Source organism: Acanthopagrus latus, chromosome 6 (genome assembly GCF_904848185.1).
Source record: "Acanthopagrus latus isolate v.2019 chromosome 6, fAcaLat1.1, whole genome shotgun sequence".
Classification (NCBI taxonomy): Eukaryota; Metazoa; Chordata; class Actinopteri; order Spariformes; family Sparidae; genus Acanthopagrus; species Acanthopagrus latus.
The window spans coordinates 1,082,662-1,104,516 of NC_051044.1; the positions used below are offsets into that span (position 1 = coordinate 1,082,662).

At 43.4% G+C, this 21,855-nt stretch overlaps 1 long non-coding RNA gene across 12 annotated transcripts in view; it reads left to right on the forward strand.

Annotated features, from left to right (window-relative positions):
* LOC119021577 overlaps positions 1-21,855 on the forward strand; it is a 129,751-nt gene that overhangs the window by 47,742 nt on the left and 60,154 nt on the right. For 10 of the 12 annotated variants that reach the window (XR_005075654.1, XR_005075652.1, XR_005075658.1 and 7 more), the window contains 2 exons: positions 10,362-10,788; positions 13,528-13,607. This is a non-coding gene — a long non-coding RNA (uncharacterized LOC119021577). The remainder of the gene's footprint in view (positions 1-10,361; positions 10,789-13,527; positions 13,608-21,855) is intronic. The other 2 variants (XR_005075657.1, XR_005075659.1) reach the window with 1 other exon arrangement.

A 21,855-nucleotide genomic window follows, 5' to 3' on the forward strand; every position in this document is an offset into this window, starting at 1 on the left:
AACAGAAAGCAGTTCACTTTACAGGAGCGTCGTCCACTAATCTGTGCGTCTCTGCAGCCGCCGTGTTAAATCTGACGATCATGGATCAACATTTCTGACGGTCGTCAACACGGGAAGCTGCTCGGAGCTCGTGGCTCAGTGCTTTTGAAAACATGAAACATCCACGCCAAATGTTTCCCCGAGCTCAGCGCCGCCAAATGTGCTGTCGCTGTTGAATTGTTTGCTATCGGAATACTCTCCATTTTCAATTTGCTGTTGAAATGTTTTTGATTGCTTATTATTAGCATAATAATATGAGATTAAGACCGAATGAATTACAAGTCTGACAGCAGCGGCGTCTGAAGCAGGAAAGAGCAGATATGGCTTCAATTTGTGCAACACCAGCTGAATGGATAGCGAGGCTTAGGAAGCACAATGCACAACTCATTTCATGCTTTACACAGCCTGTTACATCAATTAAAAATAAACAGGTTGTTCAAAGCAGCAACATATCAGACGTGTGCTATCGCTCCGTTAACAAATGTGTCTGTTTTCCATTCTCCAGTGTTCATTAAGCCACTGGAGGGACGAGTGCTCATTATGGGTTGTTTACCTGTTAGCTGCACACTGAATGTGCACCCAAAGTGCATCGTGTCATTTTCTAAAATGAAAAACAGAAAATTGGAGACAGTCGATGCTGCAGAAGACATCATGTTTCAATTAGCAGCTGTGCAGATGGTGACGGCGTCCTTCCTCCACACATGATTCGTTCTTTCATTTGGTTTGTAAACAGAAAACAAACAAATGTCAGCTGACGTATCAGTCGTATCCACCACCTCACACGTACCTGAGTGCTTCCAGCTAACATCAGATTCTTACCTTACATTTCTCTGAGGTTACTCCACAGGTGCGACCTGTCGCCTCAGAACAAATAAGACTTCTGTTTTTTGTGTTGTAGGTCATAAAGAATGTTATTTTCTATAAACTCATTTGTTTTAACTAAAAGTGCACAGCTTGTGTTGACCACAGATCTTAATCGTCCATCTTTAACCTCATGAACTACAGTCTGTGTTGCAGATTCTTCCTCAGCTTAAAGATTTGGCCTTCAGATCAACATCAGGTCTGTTCTTGTTGTGTTGTGTTGTTGCAGTGTGTAGGCACAGAGACCAATCATCGACTGATTTTTCTCTGGGTTGATACTGATTATTATCCAGTGATGGAAGCTAGAAAGAGGTATTTTACTTGAGTATTTACATTTTGTGCTTTATACTTCCACTCCACTCCAGTTTTTTTGTACCTTGCAGATTCAGATTATTCAGTAGAATCAGAGCGTTCACTGTGACGTGTAACCGATCAGATGGTGGTAGGTTTTAACCTCTAAAGCATCTGTTTAGTCCAGATTTTGTTTTTGCGTTGAAAGTAGTGAATGTGATGGACTCATGTGATGTCACATCCTCTAACATACTCGCCTGTAATATTTGATAATGTCTACAACTGATTAGGACTATCAACATTTCTCCAAAATGGCGTCTGAATATTCACTCTAAAAAAACCACAGATGTTCGAACCATTCGAATATCTATATTTGCACATGATGTCAATAACAGGAGGACAAACTAATACGAGACAGAAATATTTGTACAGGTATTTTCAGGATACGGTACCTCGGTTCAGTTCTTGACAGAACTCTCTGAAGCCATCAACGATACTGATCGGTCTCATGTCCTTGCATATGAATGAAGCCAGTTTCTTCGTGCAGCCTCTTGACGTGGCTGTTTAGTTGCAGCACATTTTCAAGATGTGCCCTCATGTTGCTAGTGGTGGAATGCTAAGCTAACTGTAGCTTATACAGCTTGCATACAACTTCATCTGCAGGCTCTGCATTTTTGTCGTCTACTGACCAAAATCTGAAGTATTTCCAAATGTGGCGTTTTCGGTTGCTTGGAGTCCAAACCACTCTGTCTGCTGCTGAGTTGGGCTCTGAACTTTGTGCCATTTGTCTTTTTCTCTCACCTGCATCTGCCACGCTTCTTGTCGCGTCTCACTTTCAGCAGTGACGCTGTGCAGGTGTAACTCCTGTGACCCATCATGCCATGTGCCCAGTCGCAAAGCAGCCGCTGATGTGTTAAATTCCACAGTCGAATATTATTTTCACAATCAAATCTGTTTTTTAAAAACATTTGAATATATATTTAAATTTAGAATATTTGTTGACAGCCCTACTACTAATGTGCCGCAGCGTTCAGAAATAAAGCTTTAAAACTTATATTTGTAAGTTTCCAAAGCCCAACTCAGAACTGAAAATGACAAGCGAAGACAATTAGAAGTATAATTGAAATTCTGCTCGTTGTCTGAAGGATCCAGATCAGACGCTGATGAGGGGAAACAGGAAGACTTACCATAAACATTTCACACTTCCTTCCAGCTGAGTGTGTGCTGCTGCTGCTCCTGTGCACGTCAGCGTGCACACCAGTTTACACCAGTGAGACCAGATCAGAGATGAAGTGTAACGTCAGAACAAATGAATATCCCGAGTCGTGTTTGTGGAACCAGTCAGATTTCACGTACAGTGTTCTGCCCTCCGGCTCCACCAGGGTCACTCTGACTCGACATCACACACGTAGTCTAATTGAGCTTACTGGCAACACACATTTATTACATGTTCTTTCATGTTAGCGCAGGCTGAGCATGCAGAGCTCCAGGTTGTGTAAAATGGGTCATTTTGACCCAAACAAACTGAACAGTTCTGAGCCTCTCGCACTGATAACTGCACAACATTTAGAAACACCTGAGCCTCCTGATAACGAGCCGTCTCTTCACAAACCACGAGTGCACAGTGATGTTTGGTTTGAAAGGTCAGTTATATTTAAAAGGTGCAGAGACACTCAGACTTATTTTATCAGGCAGTGTTAGAGAGAATTATTCTTTTTATTGCATGTGTTTTGATGATACATATCACAGTTAACACCAGTGACAGGCAGTGACCGTCCTCCTCCCTCTGCAGACTTTGTTACTGTTTGTATGACTTCACCTGACTTCCTCCTTTGCTGCCGTTATATTTGCCATAGACATGAGTCGTGATAAGCTGCTTTCACAGTCGACCCGTGTGGTCATTTTTCTGATAGGCAGCATTTTCTGATTTCATGTCTGGAGCTGCAGAGGATGATGATGATAGCCTGAGACCGTATTTTAATATTTGGCAGAATGCAACCCATGATTTATTTTTTAATGGGACGTCGGGATATTTTTCAGACTTTAAGGGTATTTAAAGCCAACACATAGTGTTTCTCCGAACCCTTTTAAGTGTTTTGTGCCTAAATCTCATTAGACCATAAGGACAACATGAAATAGAAAATTTGACATGAAAAAATGAAATTTTCTACATATCTGTGGTTTGCAGAAACACACATTGCCACCATGTCTTCTGGTGATTGAGTCATTCTAATTACATTTAAACACCATCTCTAACTTCAGTCGACTTAAAGGTAATTAAACTCACCAAGTAGTCTTTCTCTGTACTTAAGAAACAAACCTATGAACTCGGCATCAGAGACAAATACTTTAACATCCTTATGGTGACTAATAAGAAGGCAGAAATGAGACGCTGACTTCTATAAAAAACCTCCTGCTCTTAAACAATGGACAGAGATTGTAAACAACATAAACAGTATGGAAGAGGAGAGAAGAGCACCAGGCTCACAAGGAGCCTGACAACTGAAATGATGTGATCCTGAACCAGAAATTAATATAAAAGAAAATGTACATTTAAGTTGCCAAACACACTGTTTATATCTTCTGAGTGTTTTCTTTGTTATAAAAGTAAAAAAAAAAAAAAAAAAAATAGAAATAAGATACACGACCAGGATGGCTGTGGTGGAGAAATGAAAACATCTTGGTTACAGACGCAGCCATTGTGAAAGGCGCCGGATCAACTGGTATCATGTCAGAGATCAGGAGGTAACACAACTGATTAATTTACATGCAAATGTGATGAATTATTACTTGAACTCAGAAACAGAAGTCAACACATTGAACTGCTGGAAGGCGACGATGGGCTGACACAATGACCCCACTTTGTCCTCGCTGCTGGTTTACATACAACTCAAACTGGCTCTTAGAAGGATTGTTAAAATAAGAGCAGACATGTTTAAAGAGACACACACTCCTGGAAACAACACACACTCCTGGAAACAACACACACTCCTGGAAACAACACACAAACACGTCGTCTCACAGTGAGGTGATGCTGGAGGGATGGACGGAGAAGACTGAGGAGAAATGATAGAAACATTTGTTAATCTGTCGTCTCTCTCTGTGTCTCCTTGTCTCTAACTGTTGTTATCCTGGGCAGCAAGCCGCCAATGTGTCCGTCCTTTTTACAGCTGGGTCCGTGGATTTAGACAGAAGGCGGTTTATTGGGGGTCTGTTTTGGTCCGCCAATAAGACGCCTCAGAGGGAACACTTATTTCCATTTTTAAAACCAGGAAGCAGCTGATCCCAGCAGTCAGTCCATCACTTCATCTGCAGACGTCAAGATGAGCAGCTGGACAGCTGCAGAGATCCAGGAGATGCAGCGTCTCCTCGGTCTCTGTAGCTGTCTTCACTGTCCGCTTGTTGTTGTAGCAGCAAGTTACTAACGGTCGCTGCTTTCAAATTAAAAGCCCCCCGCTGAGAACCCAGTTCTAAACTCCAATGGGGTGCAATGTAAAGCTCTTATTTTGAAGACAAATTTGACCTGCTTCCTGTTCACACTCACCTTCATACTTCACGTCACGTCACATGTTTATACCTAGAAGAAGGAATATTACACCTCCCTTTTAGAAAAACAAGGTGGCGCATTGCAGCTTTTACCTTGCTGCAAATGTGACGCATTTTCCTCCTCCTCTCTCTGTGTCTCCTCCTCTCTCTGTCTCCTCCTCTCTGTCTCCTTCTCTGTCTCCTCCTCTCTCTGTCTCCTTCTCTGTCTCCTCCTCTCTCTCTCTGTCTCCTTCTCTCTCTGTCTCCTTCTCTCTCTCTGTCTCCTTCTCTCTCTGTCTCCTTCTCTGTCTCCTCCTCTCTCTGTCTCCTTCTCTGTCTCCTCCTCTCTCTGTCTCCTTCTCTCTCTCTGTCTCCTTCTCTGTCTCCTCCTCTCTCTGTCTCCTTCTCTCTCTCTGTCTCCTTCTCTCTCTGTCTCCTTCTCTGTCTCCTCCTCTCTCTGTCTCCTCCTCTCTGTCTCCTCCTCTCTGTCTCCTCCTCTCTGTCTCCTCCTCTCTCGCCTCATCATCATAAATCCTTTCTCTTCTCCTTTTTTCTTCTTATCTTGACAGTTTGCGAGGTATTATCTACTTTATCCTGATGCGTCAAATCCTGCAAATCAGTTTCACAGCTGCTTAAAACGCGTTACAAAAACTCCTTTAATTGATTAAATTAATTCAGTTTCTATCTGATCTGGTGACAACAGCAGCAGCTCCGTCGCCTCACCTGACCCTGTTCTGTTTGTAGCTCAGGTTCAGACAGTGCTCGGATGTAACTGAGTACATTTACTCACTTACACACATTAATACACATTTGAGGTCCTTGAGTCTGTTCTTCTCCACCACACTTCAGAGGGAAATACTGGATTATTTACTTACTATTTACTGTTCTTTAGCTTTAGATTAGCTTTGTTAGAAATGAAACTACTAACACGTTTCTACAAGTAAATCTGAAGCCAATTGGCTGATAATCAATTCTTTAATGAACTGAAAGTAAATTACCAACTGTTGTGGGAAACATTTTACCTGTTTAAACATTCAGTGGTTTCAGCTTCACTGCTGGTTTCCACAGAGTCATCTGAGTGTATTTGTAATAATGTTGAGATCCTAAGTTTTCAGTAATGCAGAGTCTTAATTATCTAATGACATCAGATGGAGTCATACAACAGTCAAAGGGGACGTCGAGCAGCGTTTTCTTTTTACACATGTAGAGAGGTGCAGAATAATCTTCTCCTGAAAAACATTATTAGGATTGTGAATTTATCATTTGAAAATGTTTCTCAGGTCTGAAATGATCCAAAATCTCTCTGTAAGAATTCTGACAGTTGTTTCCAGGTTCTATCAGGTTTGTGAGCCGACAGTGTGACGCTGTTAGAGCCGCCTGGTCTCTGTGATTCGTCAGCATCAACAGGATGGTAGTTTGCCAGCGAGCGTTAGCGACATTAGCCAGGAAAGCCTAAACTGTGATTATTAGTAGTAATGTAAGAATTCATATTCATTGGAAAAGCTGGACACACTTCATCTAAATTACTGTGGAAATTTAAAAAAAAAATACAAATTAGGAACTTTTTAGGAACCATTTTTTTTAATTTCCTCTCTCGTAATTTGGATGATTTTTTTTCCATATGTGTGTTTGAGGACTCTGCAACCAAAATCTACCTTTAGGTACTAATGAAATCACTTAAACTAGAACTAGAACTGTTTTCATGAAAGTGTTCATTTCATTGATCTGATTACAACAGTATGAGAGGAGGATGAGTGGTGGAGAAGGATGGACAGGAAATGTGAGACAAGTTGACATAATGAGAGAAACTGAAGAGCTGGAAAAGTTAAGAAACAAAGACAGTTAAACAGACGGTGTGGTCCACTAACTGAACTCGTTCATTTAGTTTGATGCCCAATAGTTTTATGAGCAATATTCTGGCTGCTGGCACCAATAAAGACACACCTGTGTCAGCTGAGGAGCAATAACATAATTCACCAATACTGCTAGAATTCTGCCATTAATGGTAATATTCAGATTAATGTTAATAATCATCCTAAACTTTAATCACGCTCTCCACTGTGTGTGTGTGTGTGTGTGTGTGTGTGTGTGTGTGTGTGTGTGTGTTGTGTGCTGACTGTTCTGCAGCATCGTTCAGAAACAGAATGATGATTTGTCTTCAGTAGATTATTGAGGTTGAGTTGGCAGGTGTGTGTAGTGACTGTTTTATCAAATCAAACAGCCCTCGAACATCTGACTTCTAAACAGCTGGTTATTGAACCTGAGGAGTCATTATGTTGTATGTTTTCTTACACAGAAAGCATCACTCGTATCAAGATATTTGTTTGATTAACATTAACATGACAAAGTATGTCAGCTGCTGCTTTTTTTTGTGGCGAATTAACTCAAACTCAAACACTGAACAATAAAGTGGAACTAAAAATGGCAGCTCAGATTATCAGCCAGTGCCAGATAAACTTCTGAATTAAAAAACAGACTTGAAAGACATAAAACGAAGCCAAGAAGAAGGAAAAGAGAAAACAGTTGGAAAAGGCAGCAGCAGTCTCACACAATGGTCCCTGTGAGATATTAAAAACACCAGTTTTTTTTCTTAAAATCTGCCTTGACTTGTGATTGGCCACGCACATTACACTGTGTATTTAAAGTGGGCTTGCTGGTCCCCGAGGCCATGAAACCTAATCAGCACTGACATGTAAGCTTTTTAATTTAACAGAAGCCAGAGTGCTGCAGAGCGCTGCGCCCGACACACACGCAGCAAAACTGGAGGCTTGTTACTGGCCGCGGCCCTGTGAGCTCTCTGGGGTTCAGAGGTCAGTGGTAACCGTGAGCGACGCCCCTGGAGCGGGCAGACACGGGCTGACTCATGCAAGGACACCTTCACTGGGACGGACATAATGCACTTGAACTGGAAAGCTCGGGGCTCCTGTTTAACCACCAGGCCACCCTGCTGCAGCTCCCCACCCACAGGTGGAGGTGTGTAACACATAAAACACTCCTGCGATGCCCCATATAGCCTGAAGAATTAATAAGCTCAGTACATTCCTGTCACACAGTGTATACTTGTTCCCATTTCAAAGAGGAGCAGAGTGTGTAATGTATACTGTGAAGTGTCTGGGGGCCAGTTTTCACTGTCTGCTTCATGAAACTCCAACCGCAGAGACAGCCAGCGTGAAAAACCAGCCACCTGCACGCTGCGGCGGCCACAGTCACATATAGATATATATGCACGCTCACACACTCGCCTTCATGCTGTCTCACACACACACACACACACACACACACACACACGCATATATATTTATATACGCACACACTCAGTCACAGCTACCGTGACAGCATCGTACTGGAACACTGCAGAGGCTGCATGCACTCAACATACATTCAGTTACAGGTTGAGTTAAACCCAGGTGCACACACACACACACACACGCAGACACACACACTCTCATGTTGAGAGCTATGCATATATAAGCACCAGAAGGTCTTCAAGCTGAACAAGGGACTCTGTAATTGAACTTCATGCCAGCGGCGCTGATTGAAGATCTTCCTCTCTATTTTCTGACCTGCTGTTGTGAGCGAACCCGTTTCTGAAAACTGGACACAAGAACGATATCTGGTGGAGATTCTGGGCGCGTGTTGAACTGCAGCGTGAAACAAATACAACCAGAGTGCAAAGGTTCACCTGCCCAGTGACCATGTTAGCATGTTAGCAGCTAACAGCAGATACATCCAAGGTTGACATTTGTAGCAGACGCGGTGTATGACATTCACATTAAACGCTGATTAGCTGACTTTCACGTCAGCAGGTGGAGGAGACAGTGGTGACGTCATTAGAGCTAACGAGGCTGCCAGACGGCTGACTGCAGGCGCTCCGGTGTTGTGATTAAGTCTGTTCCCCCGTTGACATGTTTCTTTTTACAACTGAGACTTGACACGGTTCAAAACCTGCATTATTTAAGTTACAAAATACAGATGGGTGGTTGGAGGAATATATCGTCGATCGTCTCAACCTGTCGCTGGTCGACCAACATGAAGAAATGCCGTAGACAGCCGGGGGAGCGCAGCTCTGCGTGCAGGTTACTGGAGCAAGTTGAGGAGCAGCGCAGCTCCATCACTTGCACTGAGGAGTTGGGAATAAATTTAATCCCGTGTGACATGCAGCATCTCGTATCTGTTTTTTTTCTTGCACAAATCCACCCCATGAAGCAGTTGTCTGGTGAGAGCTGAGCATCTCTCGGTTTAGTTGAGCATTAGAGAGACAATGGCTTCAGTCTGGTCCTTGTTAGCTTGACGGCTGCGTACAACCAAGAAAAAAAGTTTTGTTTTTTTGCAGTGAGTTCATCCATAATTGTCTTCGCTGACACATGCACGTAGTGTCACCACACACCTGTGGGAATGTATTGGCAGTGGCTGATTGATTAGCTGATGATGGCCTATTGGAAAACGTTAAGATATGGTCTTTAACAAAACCTGCGTACTTAGTAAACACCCAGCAGCTTTACTCTCTCAATGTTTGGAAGAATCAGTTTCAGAAGAGTCAGTTTCCACTTTGAGTAAATTATCTTTGTCCTTTTTTTAATGCTGTATATGTCAGAAATGATCAAATTCTCACAGTTGTGAGTTTTTTGTGATACACAGCATTCCAGCATTTCTTGGAATGAAGCTTCTGAGTAACTCTGCACCAGGAGAGTTCAACTGTTAAAAGGCTGAACCTAAAAATAATTTATTAGTAGAAGAAATGCAGCATCAGCATCTGGTGCTGGACTGGACTTTTGTCACATCAGCTCCTCTCACCGCTTTAAAACCAACAGACAGTCGATTGGCTAATGAGCCAGAAGAGTCCAGGCTGGCTGAGGAACGTAAAGAGCACAAAATGTTTCTGTCTTTTCTTTAAGCAACAATTTGAAAAAGATTCTTCAGTTGACTTTCTCAGACTTGGACAATAATATGATAGTTTGTCTATAAAGCCACAGGCAGCAGCTCAGCTGAGCACAAAGTCTGGGAACAGAGGGAACCATCTGAACTCGACCGGCTCGTCTGAACTGAAGCTCGCTGATGAACACATCATGTCCCAGAAACTGCTTTTACTCGAGCATCTCTTCACAGTTGTGTGCAGGCGTGTGCCAGAGTCTTTTTTGGCTCTGACCAGACAACCAGGACGTCACAGCGCTCAGCCAAAACATGATCCAGCTTTGGCAGCTGTTTTAATGCCTTTCTGATTTTTTCATGCCCTCTAATTTAACAGCTGTATAATTAATGCGTGTGACTAGGAAATATTTTTCACTCTTGGGTGACAATTTGTAAATCAAGTAAAAGCTGAAACCCACAAATGTTGACCTCCTGATGATGAGGTGACATTAACAAGCTAAACAAAATGTTTAAAAGTTTTGCTGAATCTGAATCATCATCAGGATGACAGGAAGAGAAGTTTATAATCTGAATGCTTCTTTATTCTTGCATGTAGCTACAGATATTTGGAAGCTGTTACAGTGAAATGTGCTTCTGTTATTTGTGTTTGCTGCTTATAAAGTGAACATTTATAACTCCTGACTGAGGACACAGCAGGTTCTTTTGCACAGCGAGAATATTGTAGACAGAACAAAGGAACAGAACTTAATTTATATGATTGTCTTTCTGCTCTCCAGCAGGTTGAACTGTGGCAGTGAGATGAGGAGTGAATAGGAAAGGAGAAAGAAACTGGAGTGCAACTGAGTCTTCAGCTGTTCTCGAGATTCTTCAGCTCTAAAACAATCTCGCAGACTACAGGAGATGTTTTATCGCTCCGCTCTCGTCTCACTGGAGAGGCGGCATCAAGGCCGGGCGTGCAATCAGGATTAACAGACTGTTTAAAAGGTTGGCTCTGTTGTGGGTCTACGCCTGGACACCCTGGAGGCAGCGTCAGTGAATGAGCACTAATCTGAACTCTATCTGAGACAACAACCCTCATCACCTGCATATTGAGCTGATTCAGCTGCACAGCATCCTCAGTTTCTGCTCCAGCTCCTGCGGTTCAGCAGCTTCAGGAGCCGTTTAGTCACCATCACAGTACACGAGGCTCCGTCTGCAGCAGATGTGAGTACTGAGCTGTACTGCACTTCACATTCTGTTTGTATATCGAGTGGCTCAATCTGAGATCTGCATGTTTGTCTTTTCAGTATGTTTGATACAAAACGAAGCCCAACGAAGGGAAAACTGAACGCTGCATGACTCAGCAAACAGTCACCACACTCTGTATGTTGTGATTAGCATGTTGTCACGTTCGATTCACAGCATCGTTAATGTTTGAGCAGCTGTTGATCAGACAGAGACGTTTCAACAAGTGAGAAGAAACCACTAATTATTTTGTCTTGAGAACCGTTCCCAGACATTCTAGCAGTCTGACTCTTTAACACTCTACAGATATCTCAGTCGCTTGGCGTTAGTAGAAACCTGTCGATATCTTTCCATCAGGAACAAACATGAATCACCTCAGTACTGTAAACTCCGCCATCGTCCCGGCTCACAGATAGCAGCAAGTCATTATAGAATATGATCGTGTTCCACCCAAACTAGTGAATAAAGTTAGTTTAACACATAAATGTACATTAATCTGTGAGAAGAAACACTTATTGATAATTATTGTCCCTGGCAGCATCATGAAGATGAAGAGATTACCTGATGAAGAATAAGTACACGCCCCCAGTGCAGGACGAGTCGGGGCGAACTCTGAAATACATTAAGAGGACCTGCAAACAACTTTGGGCTGTTAGTTGTTTTCTAATTTCTCAGTCATTGTGAGGCTGTAATATCAAATATTATCTGAAACACTGGACACAGCTCACAGAGGAGCACCTGTTTGACTTTAACACAGTTTACTACAAACAGTTTGGAGGTCAGAACTCGTCATTTCTTCTGTTGTATCTGCGTCGTGTCTTCTGTCTGCAGCTTCTCTGACCTCATGACTCCATCGAGCCCAGCAGCTTAATGGGAATAAAAAGGTTGAGTGTGTGAGATTTATTATCCCCTCGTCACCCGACATCCCTCCTACTTCTGGATTCTCTATGAATAATGTGGGCCAAAGGTTTGATTCTGAAGCCTGGTGCTGGTTTTATCTATGTGTAGATTACAGCTGAGGTGGGATATCGAGGAATAACTCTGCTCCGCTCTGCCCTTCTTCTGTCGAACACAGTGAAGCGGATTGGGATGGGTGATTAAAGGTGTGTGTGTGTGTGTGTGTGTGTGTGTGTGTGTGTGTGTGTGTGTGTGTGTGTTCGTTAATCGTAGTCTTTCTTTGAGGAGAGAAAACTGACTCGTAACCAAAGATGATATTGTCACTCCATTAAATTCAATTTCACAAACAGTTTCCCGACACGCCCATCGTTAGATTTCAATCCGTCACCCTCGTCGCCCGCTCGCAGAAACAATCCCCCGTTCTTTTCAAAGCAGGTCTTCCTCAGCTGTGCGTTTATCTGGGAAGATTTAGTAAATGAATTGGATATGATAATTTGGTGTGTGCACCATGACCACATGTCTCGTGGTGCAGTGTGGGCTGGAAACTCGTCTCTTCAATAAGTCGCTCCCGTCAGCCTCTCCACGCTGAATCATGTTCCGTCTGCCGGCGCTGCTCGGCCTGATTTGCTTGCATCAGAACTTTTTCTTTTGTTTGCATGCTGATTTTGCTCATGCGATCTAGTCAGGACGTCGTGACCTGAAACTGCATTATTAGTTTGCAGTGTTTGTCGACAAGAGTGAATTTTTTTGGTGTTGTTTTGTTCTTCTTCACCTCGAGCTCACTCAGTTCTTCTCTGAATACATTTTATAGTTTGATCATTTAGTTAGAAGGCTGTTTTCTTGTTTGCTGTCGGGGATCAGAGGAAATAAAGCAGTTAAAATGTTAACTGGTGCTCTTCAGTGATGAGGGATGGAAGAACCTCATCCTGCAGCTCAGAATGAGCATCTCAGCGTATTTTGAAATGTGCAGTCAGGAGTGACCTAGATAAATATGCTGAATAACCTCCTGTCCTGCCCCTCCTCCCCTCAACACACTTCGGTCCATCAATTATTAATTCATGCTGCTTCATCTGAAGGCCACAGACTCTCCAGTGTGCCACAAATGAGTGTGCCAGGACATAAACAATAAAACAGAAACTGCAGCCTGAAGTCACATGGTGTGGACGCACAGGTCAAACTGAGAGAAGAACGGAGGAAATGATTTCATCAGTAACAAAAACGTGAAACAAAAAGTTAAACTGACAGAAACGAACCTTCCTTCTTTTGTTCATACTCATGACATCATAATCACAAACAACACTTTTATATTTGAGGGCTGATAAATGTTCTGGAGTTCTTCACTACACACAGAACAATAAAGAGTCTCTTTCTGATGCACTTCGTATGACATGTGAAGGATCGGAGACAAACACCTTGACCACGTGTACACGAGTATTTCTCTGTATGCTGACGGTTTGTGGCGACTACAGGTCCCATCGAGCTGCTGTCAGAGTTCGTTTTGTTTGAGCGTAGTTATGTGTTTTCTGTAAAACAGTGGACAGTTAGGCATTGACTGGTCAGAGATATTGGTAAGCGATCCCAATAGCCAACAGTGCTAAGGGTTTGGTCTGTTGGGAGGCTGCTGGTTAGCAGCAAAGCAATCAGAAGACATCAGCAAATACTGTTCTCAATAAAAGTATCGCCCGGTTCAGTGAATAAGGTTGTAAAGTTATGGTTTTGTTCAGAAACAACTTCCCTCTTTTAATTCATCCATAGCAGGGCCATTAAAAAAGAGTCTATTGGATGAAAAATCATTCATACATTTATTTTTTATCCTTACAGGAAATCACAAACTCTGCAGTACCAGGAAGGAAACCAGACACGTGATAAAAACACTGAAGCACCTTTGGGTCGTCTAACAGGTAAATATCCACTGCTGAAGCTGCAGAGTGAAAATCTGTGACCTTGCTGCCAGAAGCAACATCGAACTGAACCGTCGCTTCAGAGTGTCTGTTCCACTGGTCCATCCAATCAGCTCGCTGTGTTTCCTCTCTGTCACGCAACAGGGAAAATCCTATTATATTTCTCTGTTTCACTGATGGTAGAAAAAAACAAACAAACAAAAAAAACACGCTTTTGATTATGTACGCTGTTATCTGACTACCAACGCTAAAGCGATGAATGCAGCAGTATGGACGGGGTTTCATTCTACCGCACAGAAACAAACAGCTTTTGATGTAATCTATTCTGTCGACACCGGAGGAATTCAAAGCACAGAGACGACTGTAGTGCTGTATGTGCACGCAGCGTGTGGCGCGTAATCTGCTTTGAATTTTGTTTTTATGCTTACAAAGCTCACACAAAGCTTCACGCGCTCCCATAGGACGACACGAGCATCTGTGGGTGCACACACACACACACACACACACACACACACACACACACACACACACACACACACACGCACGTAATGGAAAAACATGCACAAATATTTGTTTGAGTGTGTCCCGTATACACACACCTGTTGGCACACTTGCACACACATACACACCAACAGATGATCGACTGGGGAGAGATTTATTTGCGGTCCAGCGGCCCGCCCATTGAGGGTTGGCATGGTGATATATCATGCTGTGACCTCATATCCTGTTTGTTGGTTTGAGTCCCAGCAGGTGTGCGGGGAGGATGCTCAGGGACTCAGGAAGTTACTTTGGCAAAGTCCTTGAAATTCAGCACTACGTGACAGAACCTGGCACCGGGCCGGGCTCTAACATCGTTAACCTGAAGGTTAAAAAGCACATTAAAAATTAAATAAAGTACATGGAGTCAATTTGGTTGATGATGATTTTCACAGCTTTTGGGCAACGTTTCAAGGCACACCTGGAGCTGCTCTGTGCTGCTGCCTTCAGCCACCGGGCCAACACCTCTACAGCAACACTGGAGCGGCCCAGTACCTGTCTATAGCTCCGTTTCCATGGACACTAATGTGCCAGTAATACGCAGAATACTGGCCCAAAAACGCCTGATGTAGTCGGATCCGATCCAGTTTGATCTGAATTAATTTTCAGTAAGATGAGAGGGACGCTGTAAACCTTTTAGCTAGAATCCACCCGACCAAAACCACAGATATTGTTCCCAGGACACGATGTGGGCTCATCGTCTCTGGCCTCACAATCGATATCCACTCCTGTGTTAATTCACTCTGCAGCAGTCACGTGTTTCGTGTTCAGACACAATGTTAGGACGCGTTGTTTTACTTTTCCATCTATCTTTGTTCAAGATGATAACAAGTGATAAACATTCTTCAGTCAGTGCTGAGCTTGAAAGAGATGATGAAGAATGATGACGTTGTGATGACGAATATAACAGAAAGACAAAGTCGTCCACTGGGAATGTGAAGCCTGTTTTTTAGTGGGTTTACAAATCTTTAAAAACCTGCTTATAGATGATGATGCTGGTATAAAAGTGGTATGTGTGTGGCTCATGTAGATACATACGTATGTACATAGAAGCAGCAGGAACAGGTTCAGAGGGCACGCTGTCACCTCCTGCTGATGAACTGTAATCTACACCATGTGCCTTTAATTAAGCTGCTGTCACACAGCACACAGTTTTAGTCTCGGTGTAAAGATGGCGACAGCCGGGAGCTGCAGTAACGATGGCAGCTGACACGCTCGGATATGAACACGGCTTTATGGGCTCAGTGTGGCCACAGTACCAACAGAACCATGGATTACTATGAAGGAGCTAATTTTACTGGAGTCCGCTGTGCTGTCATGTGACCCGCGGTTGTATCATTGGACTGGATCATTATTTTTAATAGGCTTGTTATTATTGGACCGGTGCCGTCCTGATGGGTGAGCCTCTGTCTTGTATGTATATACCAGGTAGTGAAGGCTAACGCGATTGGTCGAGACATTTCCTTGAGTCTATGTCACACTCATCTCAAACTGATGCCCGCAGAGACTCCGCTCACTATCACCTGCCGTCCTCACCTGTGCCCACCTCCCTCACCAGTCCTGCTCATACGAAACCAGCCCAGTTTCATCCACACTTTGTCGGTTCCTTCTAGCTGTGTTAGTGGTTATCAACTGGGTGGGTTTCTCACATAAAGGGTCAGTGTTTGCAGCGTCTGACCATTCAGTCTGGCAGCGAGCGGCATATTTTACAAACAGAGCTCAGCTGTAATATCAGACCAACACAAGAAGAATCCAGGCCACAAACAACATAGTTGAAGCTGCCAATCACAGACGGTGTTGATGCGTAAATGAGCAAGTTTATAATGTCACTGCTGCATCGTTAGAGCAACAGGTAGAAGGAGACAGACGGATATTAATTTGAATAAATATGAACTCAGTGCATGATCAAATATGAGAACTGTTTCATTTTGTATGAATTGAAACTGAGTGATTTTCTGCCAAACGTTAAATATAACCACAAGCTGAGAGTGGGAGCGTTTAAAATGAGGCCGGCGATGGTGAAAAATACAAACACAGCCTGCGCGGAGCTCCAAATGCCACATTCTGCAATTAAAATACATGAAAATGGGAAATCTCCACAGTGAGTCGCCGGGGAACGAGTTGGCCCGCCGGTAAAGAGGCAGAATGAAAATCAGATGGGCTGCTGGCTCGAGCCCGGTACCAACTGGGAACACTCCAGCTGTGAGCTGCGGACCAGAAGGTGGCGGGTTCGACATTCAAAGTGCCAGGCGACATTATTCAGGAGCCTTTGAGCAAGACACTGAACTGCTCCAGGGGGGCGCTGCAGGCTGCCGTGTGTGTGTGTGTGTGTGTGTGTGTGTGTGTGTGTGTGTGTGTGTGTGTGTGTGTGTGTGTGTGTGTGTGTGTGTGTGTGTCTAACAGTGTACTCTCACAGTGAAACAGGGAAAGGCTTCCTGTGTCTTAGCGGTTCAGGCTCCACTCAGTAATAATTAAACGAGACAACAGCAGTGAGAGAGGACGAGACAGTAATGGTTCTTTAAAACAAGTACAGGAGGAGCTTTTATCACGTGTAGAGACGAGCGCCGTCAAACCGATGAACCTGTCAGCATGAAGAATGTTTTCACTTTGAGCCATTAACACATTTTTACTGAAGGAATGTGTTCACTGTTCAGCTCAGCAGGAAAATCATCTCCGCTGCTCTGTGTTGCTTGTTGAATAATGCAGTTTTGTATGTAGGTCCAATAACACATGCGGTCTTAATTCATGCATTAACGTCACGGCATGGTGCAGTCCTGGGTGTGTCTCTGGTGTTTATGTACAGCTTCTCATGCGTGCTGCAGTAAGAAAACAGGTCCTGACACACGAACAAAGGTTTTCGTTAATGATTCTCTGAGACGAGCTGCTCACAGGAACCTTTCACTCCATTCACACTTCATGCATCTTGAACAGATTAGTGAGTGTTAATGCGTCCCAGAGGCATTAGAGACGGCTGCAGGTTAGATGTTGAGAAGGTGTAAATGCATCAGATGCAGCTTCACCTAACAGCACATGTAGTGAGCAGGTTCATGTGTCTGAACCTCAGGTAACAGAAAGGCTGCTCCCGCCGGAGTCAATAGAGAGATTACAGTCACAGACAGGAAGGACTGCGGTCGGGCTGTCGTTGATTACAATACTTTCATGATGAGATAACTTATTATTTATCACAACAAACGAGCGGACATCTTTCATATAGTGCGAAAAGTTAAATATAACACAGATACATTCTTGTTTGGATGATCTGACTGGTTTATGTTGAGGATGATGAGAGAGAGAGAGGTGAGTTAGCTTCATCACTTAGTCTCAGTAGAAACTGTCTACAGCATGATTTCAAGGCAGTAAAGACACATTCAAGTCCTGCAGGAATTTTCCCCCCCGTCTTGCCTTCGCTGCTTCTCCTAGTTTGAATATGAAAAGCATCTGCACGCCATTCAAATAAAATGCATAACATTTTCCCCCAGTTGTGCGTCCGTCTGTCTGTGGAAATATAAACAATACATGGTTCTCATCGACGTGCAGATTGATGTGATGTGCTCAGATTCCCAGAATCCCTTGTGATGCTGCTCCCAAACCAACAGGGAGTAAACAACAACAGCATGATGGCTTGAAGACAAAAAGGGTTTGTTCAGAGGAGCTCAATAGAGTAATGGAGACAATTTATGATTCTGCAGGAAGGAAAACACACAGTGTTAAAGGGCGACTGAGGGAAGTACACAGCTAACGAGAGAGACTCTGGAAGTTGCACCAAACTGAGTTAGTTAACTGTTAGTTTTCGTGTTAACTAAGCATTTAACCAGGTAACGTTCAGGTAATATCACTGGACGGTCTGCAGGGTCACAGTGTGAGTTCAGCCTGGATGGAAGTCAACAAATGTTTGCTGGGTTAACGTGCTCGCCGCCATCAGTTCATGAGCTTTAAAACATGTGAGTAGAACGTGCAGAGCTGTACAATAAATGTTGTAACTTGTCTGGGACGGATAAAAGTCTCAGTCGTACATGTGAAATACCTCGTCCTCGTTGTGTTGTTGTTGGGGTGAATCATACGGGGACTTTCTCCCCTCTGTGTCTGAATGTGCACCACATGTTGCTGCTGTCACATTTGAGTTTATTCGTATATGATATTTTGTGTTAATGACTCGTGATTCCACTCGACATGTTTTCACACACAGCCCTGAACACGTGTGCACTGCAGCCCCTCAAACAGCTGTTTCTAAAATGGAGGATATTTGTGTATGATGATGCGTATAATCGACAACTGTTTCAGCTCTAGTGTGATTTCAACAGTAGTAACTGTAAGAACTATACTGTGTGTCGGGGTACTTGTAGTGCTGGTTGGGTCAGCACCTAACAATGATTAGTCCGGTTTGTGTATTATCAGTCGAGTTAGTCAGCTGCACACGGGACTCAAGCACAGAGCGGGAAAAACACTCGTATCATGAACCCTTGATATGATTTACCCGCAGGCAACAATGAACGTAGGCTAATCACCAAGAAACACCATGAATGCAAATGCCAAGTTGAAGCAGTTTTGTGTGTTTACAGGGAAAAAAAACAACACAAAAACAACTGCAAGCTGAAAACACAACAAGGCAGCAGATGATTTCCACCAAACCAACAACTCGTCCATGTTTTCTGCCCAAACAACAGTTTAACGTTTAACATGTTTGAGGAAGAAAGCTGAAACGTGGAGCTGCTGATCCTGCAGAGACACGTTGGCTCAATTAATCTAGTTTGACTGCTAAAACAAGGTTCTACTGCTTCACAGTTTGTAGTCCACATCTCACCTCAGCAGAAACATCCTATTTATCTGATCTCAGGCCAGCTGGGCAGAGATCCACCACCTCAGGGACATGATAGATTTACCTGACGAGAGTAAATACACAGCTTTCCTTTACTCATATTCAAGTGTCGCTTTTTTCAGAAAAGAAAAAAACTTTTGGTTGCGATGGATGGATGGTTGGATGGTTGGATGGTTGGATGGATGGATGGATGGATGGATGGTTGGATGGTTGGATGGATGGATGGTTGGATGGAGGAGTCATGTTTCAATAGTGGATATATTTCAGTATATTTGGATATGAGCCACATTTGACTTGTCATAAGTTTGATCAACAGGGAGGTTTTCTCTGACATTTAGAAAACCAGTGTGTTCCAACACCTGGCCTTCGGCTTTATATTCGACACAATGTGAGCCGTGATACACGCGGGAGGGAGGACGTGACGGGCAGAGACAATTCAGTCAGAGACGGAGGACAGACCAGCAGTCGGTGGGACCTAAAGACAGAGAGAAGAGAGAGATGTTGAAGGGAAACACACGGGGGAAATTAAGATGTCATGTTGATCTTCACAACTATGCTCAGACTGGGACGAAGAGATTCCTCGTGTTCACAGGCTGAAATAAAGAAAACAGAATTAATAAAGACTTTGAGGCGATCTGTGCCGTATTGACTGAAGTCCACAAACAAACACAGACAATCGTGAATATTTGAAAAACACCAGCTGAGCCCGTCCCCGCGGCCCGGTGTCGTCGAGCTCTTCATGTTTTTAAGTTGTTTATGTTTCTGTGTTTGCTCATCAGCTCCACATGTTCCTGTAAATCACAGAGATCAGTGTTGTTCTGTGATGACAGGAAATTCATTTACAGTGTGAAACTCAACGTCTTTCTCTTCATTTACATTTGAAACTTCTCCGAGCGAGGAAACATTTAACCGGTGCAGTGAAGCTGCTCGCTGGGAAACAGGCCGGTTCCACAGACTGTGAGGAAATGAATGTAAAGCAGAGCGTGCTGGAACAACATGTGGACGGTCGACCCCGTCTGCTAAAAATCACATTATAAACAGTTTGGATGGAACATAAAAATGTTTAACCAACCGACACAAGGAAGCGGTTCACCTTTAATTCCTTTCTGAAATGTTGTTCTTGGTAAAAATGAGGAATTGCGTTGACATCAGATGATTTTGTAGCTCAGTGTCAACACTAACGGAGGTTCTGGTGCTGGATGGGTGTGTAGCACGTCCTACTTCCATGAATAGTTTCTGTCCCACTACAAACCTGTAATTAATTGCTTCCTTTGCTTTTTCAAACTGTAGCCTGATACTAGTGTCTATATTTGGATTAAACAGTAAACAGATTAAAGAATCCTTTCTTGTGCTGCAGACAGATTTTTCTTTCCTACCACAGACAAACTTTGAGAACAGCCGAGATCCGTTCAAACATCTCCGAGCATTTATCTCTCAGAGAAACACACAGTTCGCTCTCTGACTCAGCTCTTCTGTAACACCAACGAAAAGTACCCAAATAGGGCTGTCAACGAATATTCTAAATTGGAATATATATTCAAATATTTAAAAAAATAAATAAATAAATGGAGATTTGATTGTGAAGATTAATATTCGACTGTGGAAAAACAAACCCACATGCTTTGTGAGTGGGCGCACAGCATGACGGGTCACAGGAGTCGCACAGCGTCACTCACTGCTGAATTAGTTTCTCCTCCTGTTATTGACATAATGCACAAATATAGATATTCGAATGGTTCAAACCTGAGTGTTTTTTTAGAGTGAATATTCAAACGTCATTTGGAGCAATCTTTACAGCCCGAGTAACGAACAGTCATGAAGATATTCTGTTCAGATATTGTTTTGGTGATGCGTCTGTAAAGCTCTAACCATCCCGACCTCCTCTCCATATGGACTGTGTTGCTCTTTAAAGCATGATTATGTAGATATTGCTGTTCTGTGCTCATTAGCTAACTCTTAGCTGTCAGTAGTTTCCATGCGGAGACACGTCACATCCTTCATAATCTTCATTTTGATTCCAAGTCACAGTTTTGCGACTGGTTTTCCCTCCATGAAGAGAATCCTCCCCCTCAGCAGAATCTCTTGTAGTTGTGTGAACTGCGGCAGACTTTTGGATTTGGATGGTTCTGGAGGGCCGTGATGAATGAGACTGTGGTTCTGGCCTCCGTGGGCAGTCCAATCAGTGCTGGTGTTACATTCCACCCAGTGAAAACAACTCTGGCAGAAAGTGTTTATTGCCCTTGAGCAGGTTTTCCACCCACTTGCATCCATCTCCAATTAATTGTCTGCTTTATTTACACCTTGCTGCTGCAACCAAATGGATGTTTGCATTAAAGGGAAGAAATGTTTCCCTCTCTGCACCTCTCCATCACTTCTTTCTCTCCATCTTGTTGTCTGTGTATCGTTGCCTCCTCCGTCTCTTCCAGTGTTTTTCTTTGTCATTCATGTATTTTTCTCTCCCCTCATTTCACGTCCGCCCTCGCTCCTCCTTCCCTTCCTCTCCTCCTCTGTCTCCACCACTCCGGAATGCTGAAATGGAAATAATTGGCGAGGTGTCTAAAATGCAAATTGTTTGGGTTTCTAATTATCCCAACATATGCTGTTTGAAGTGTCACGAGTTTCTTCTTTCATTATTTTTCTCCCTCTCAGTGTTATTTCCAGCTTGGTGTGAGGAACGGAGCGTCCCAGCTTCAGAGCTCCTGGATGATCAGTAAAGAGGTTTTTTTCTGTTGCCGTGGCAGCTGCAGTGGTCTCATAATGGCGTCTCATGCCCGACAGCTGATGGACAGTGCTAAACATCTGCGCTCAGCTTGTAATTAGATGGTTTTGAATTCATTCAGTGTACGCTGCTCTTGTGTTAAGTGGCTTACATGCACGAACACACACACACACACA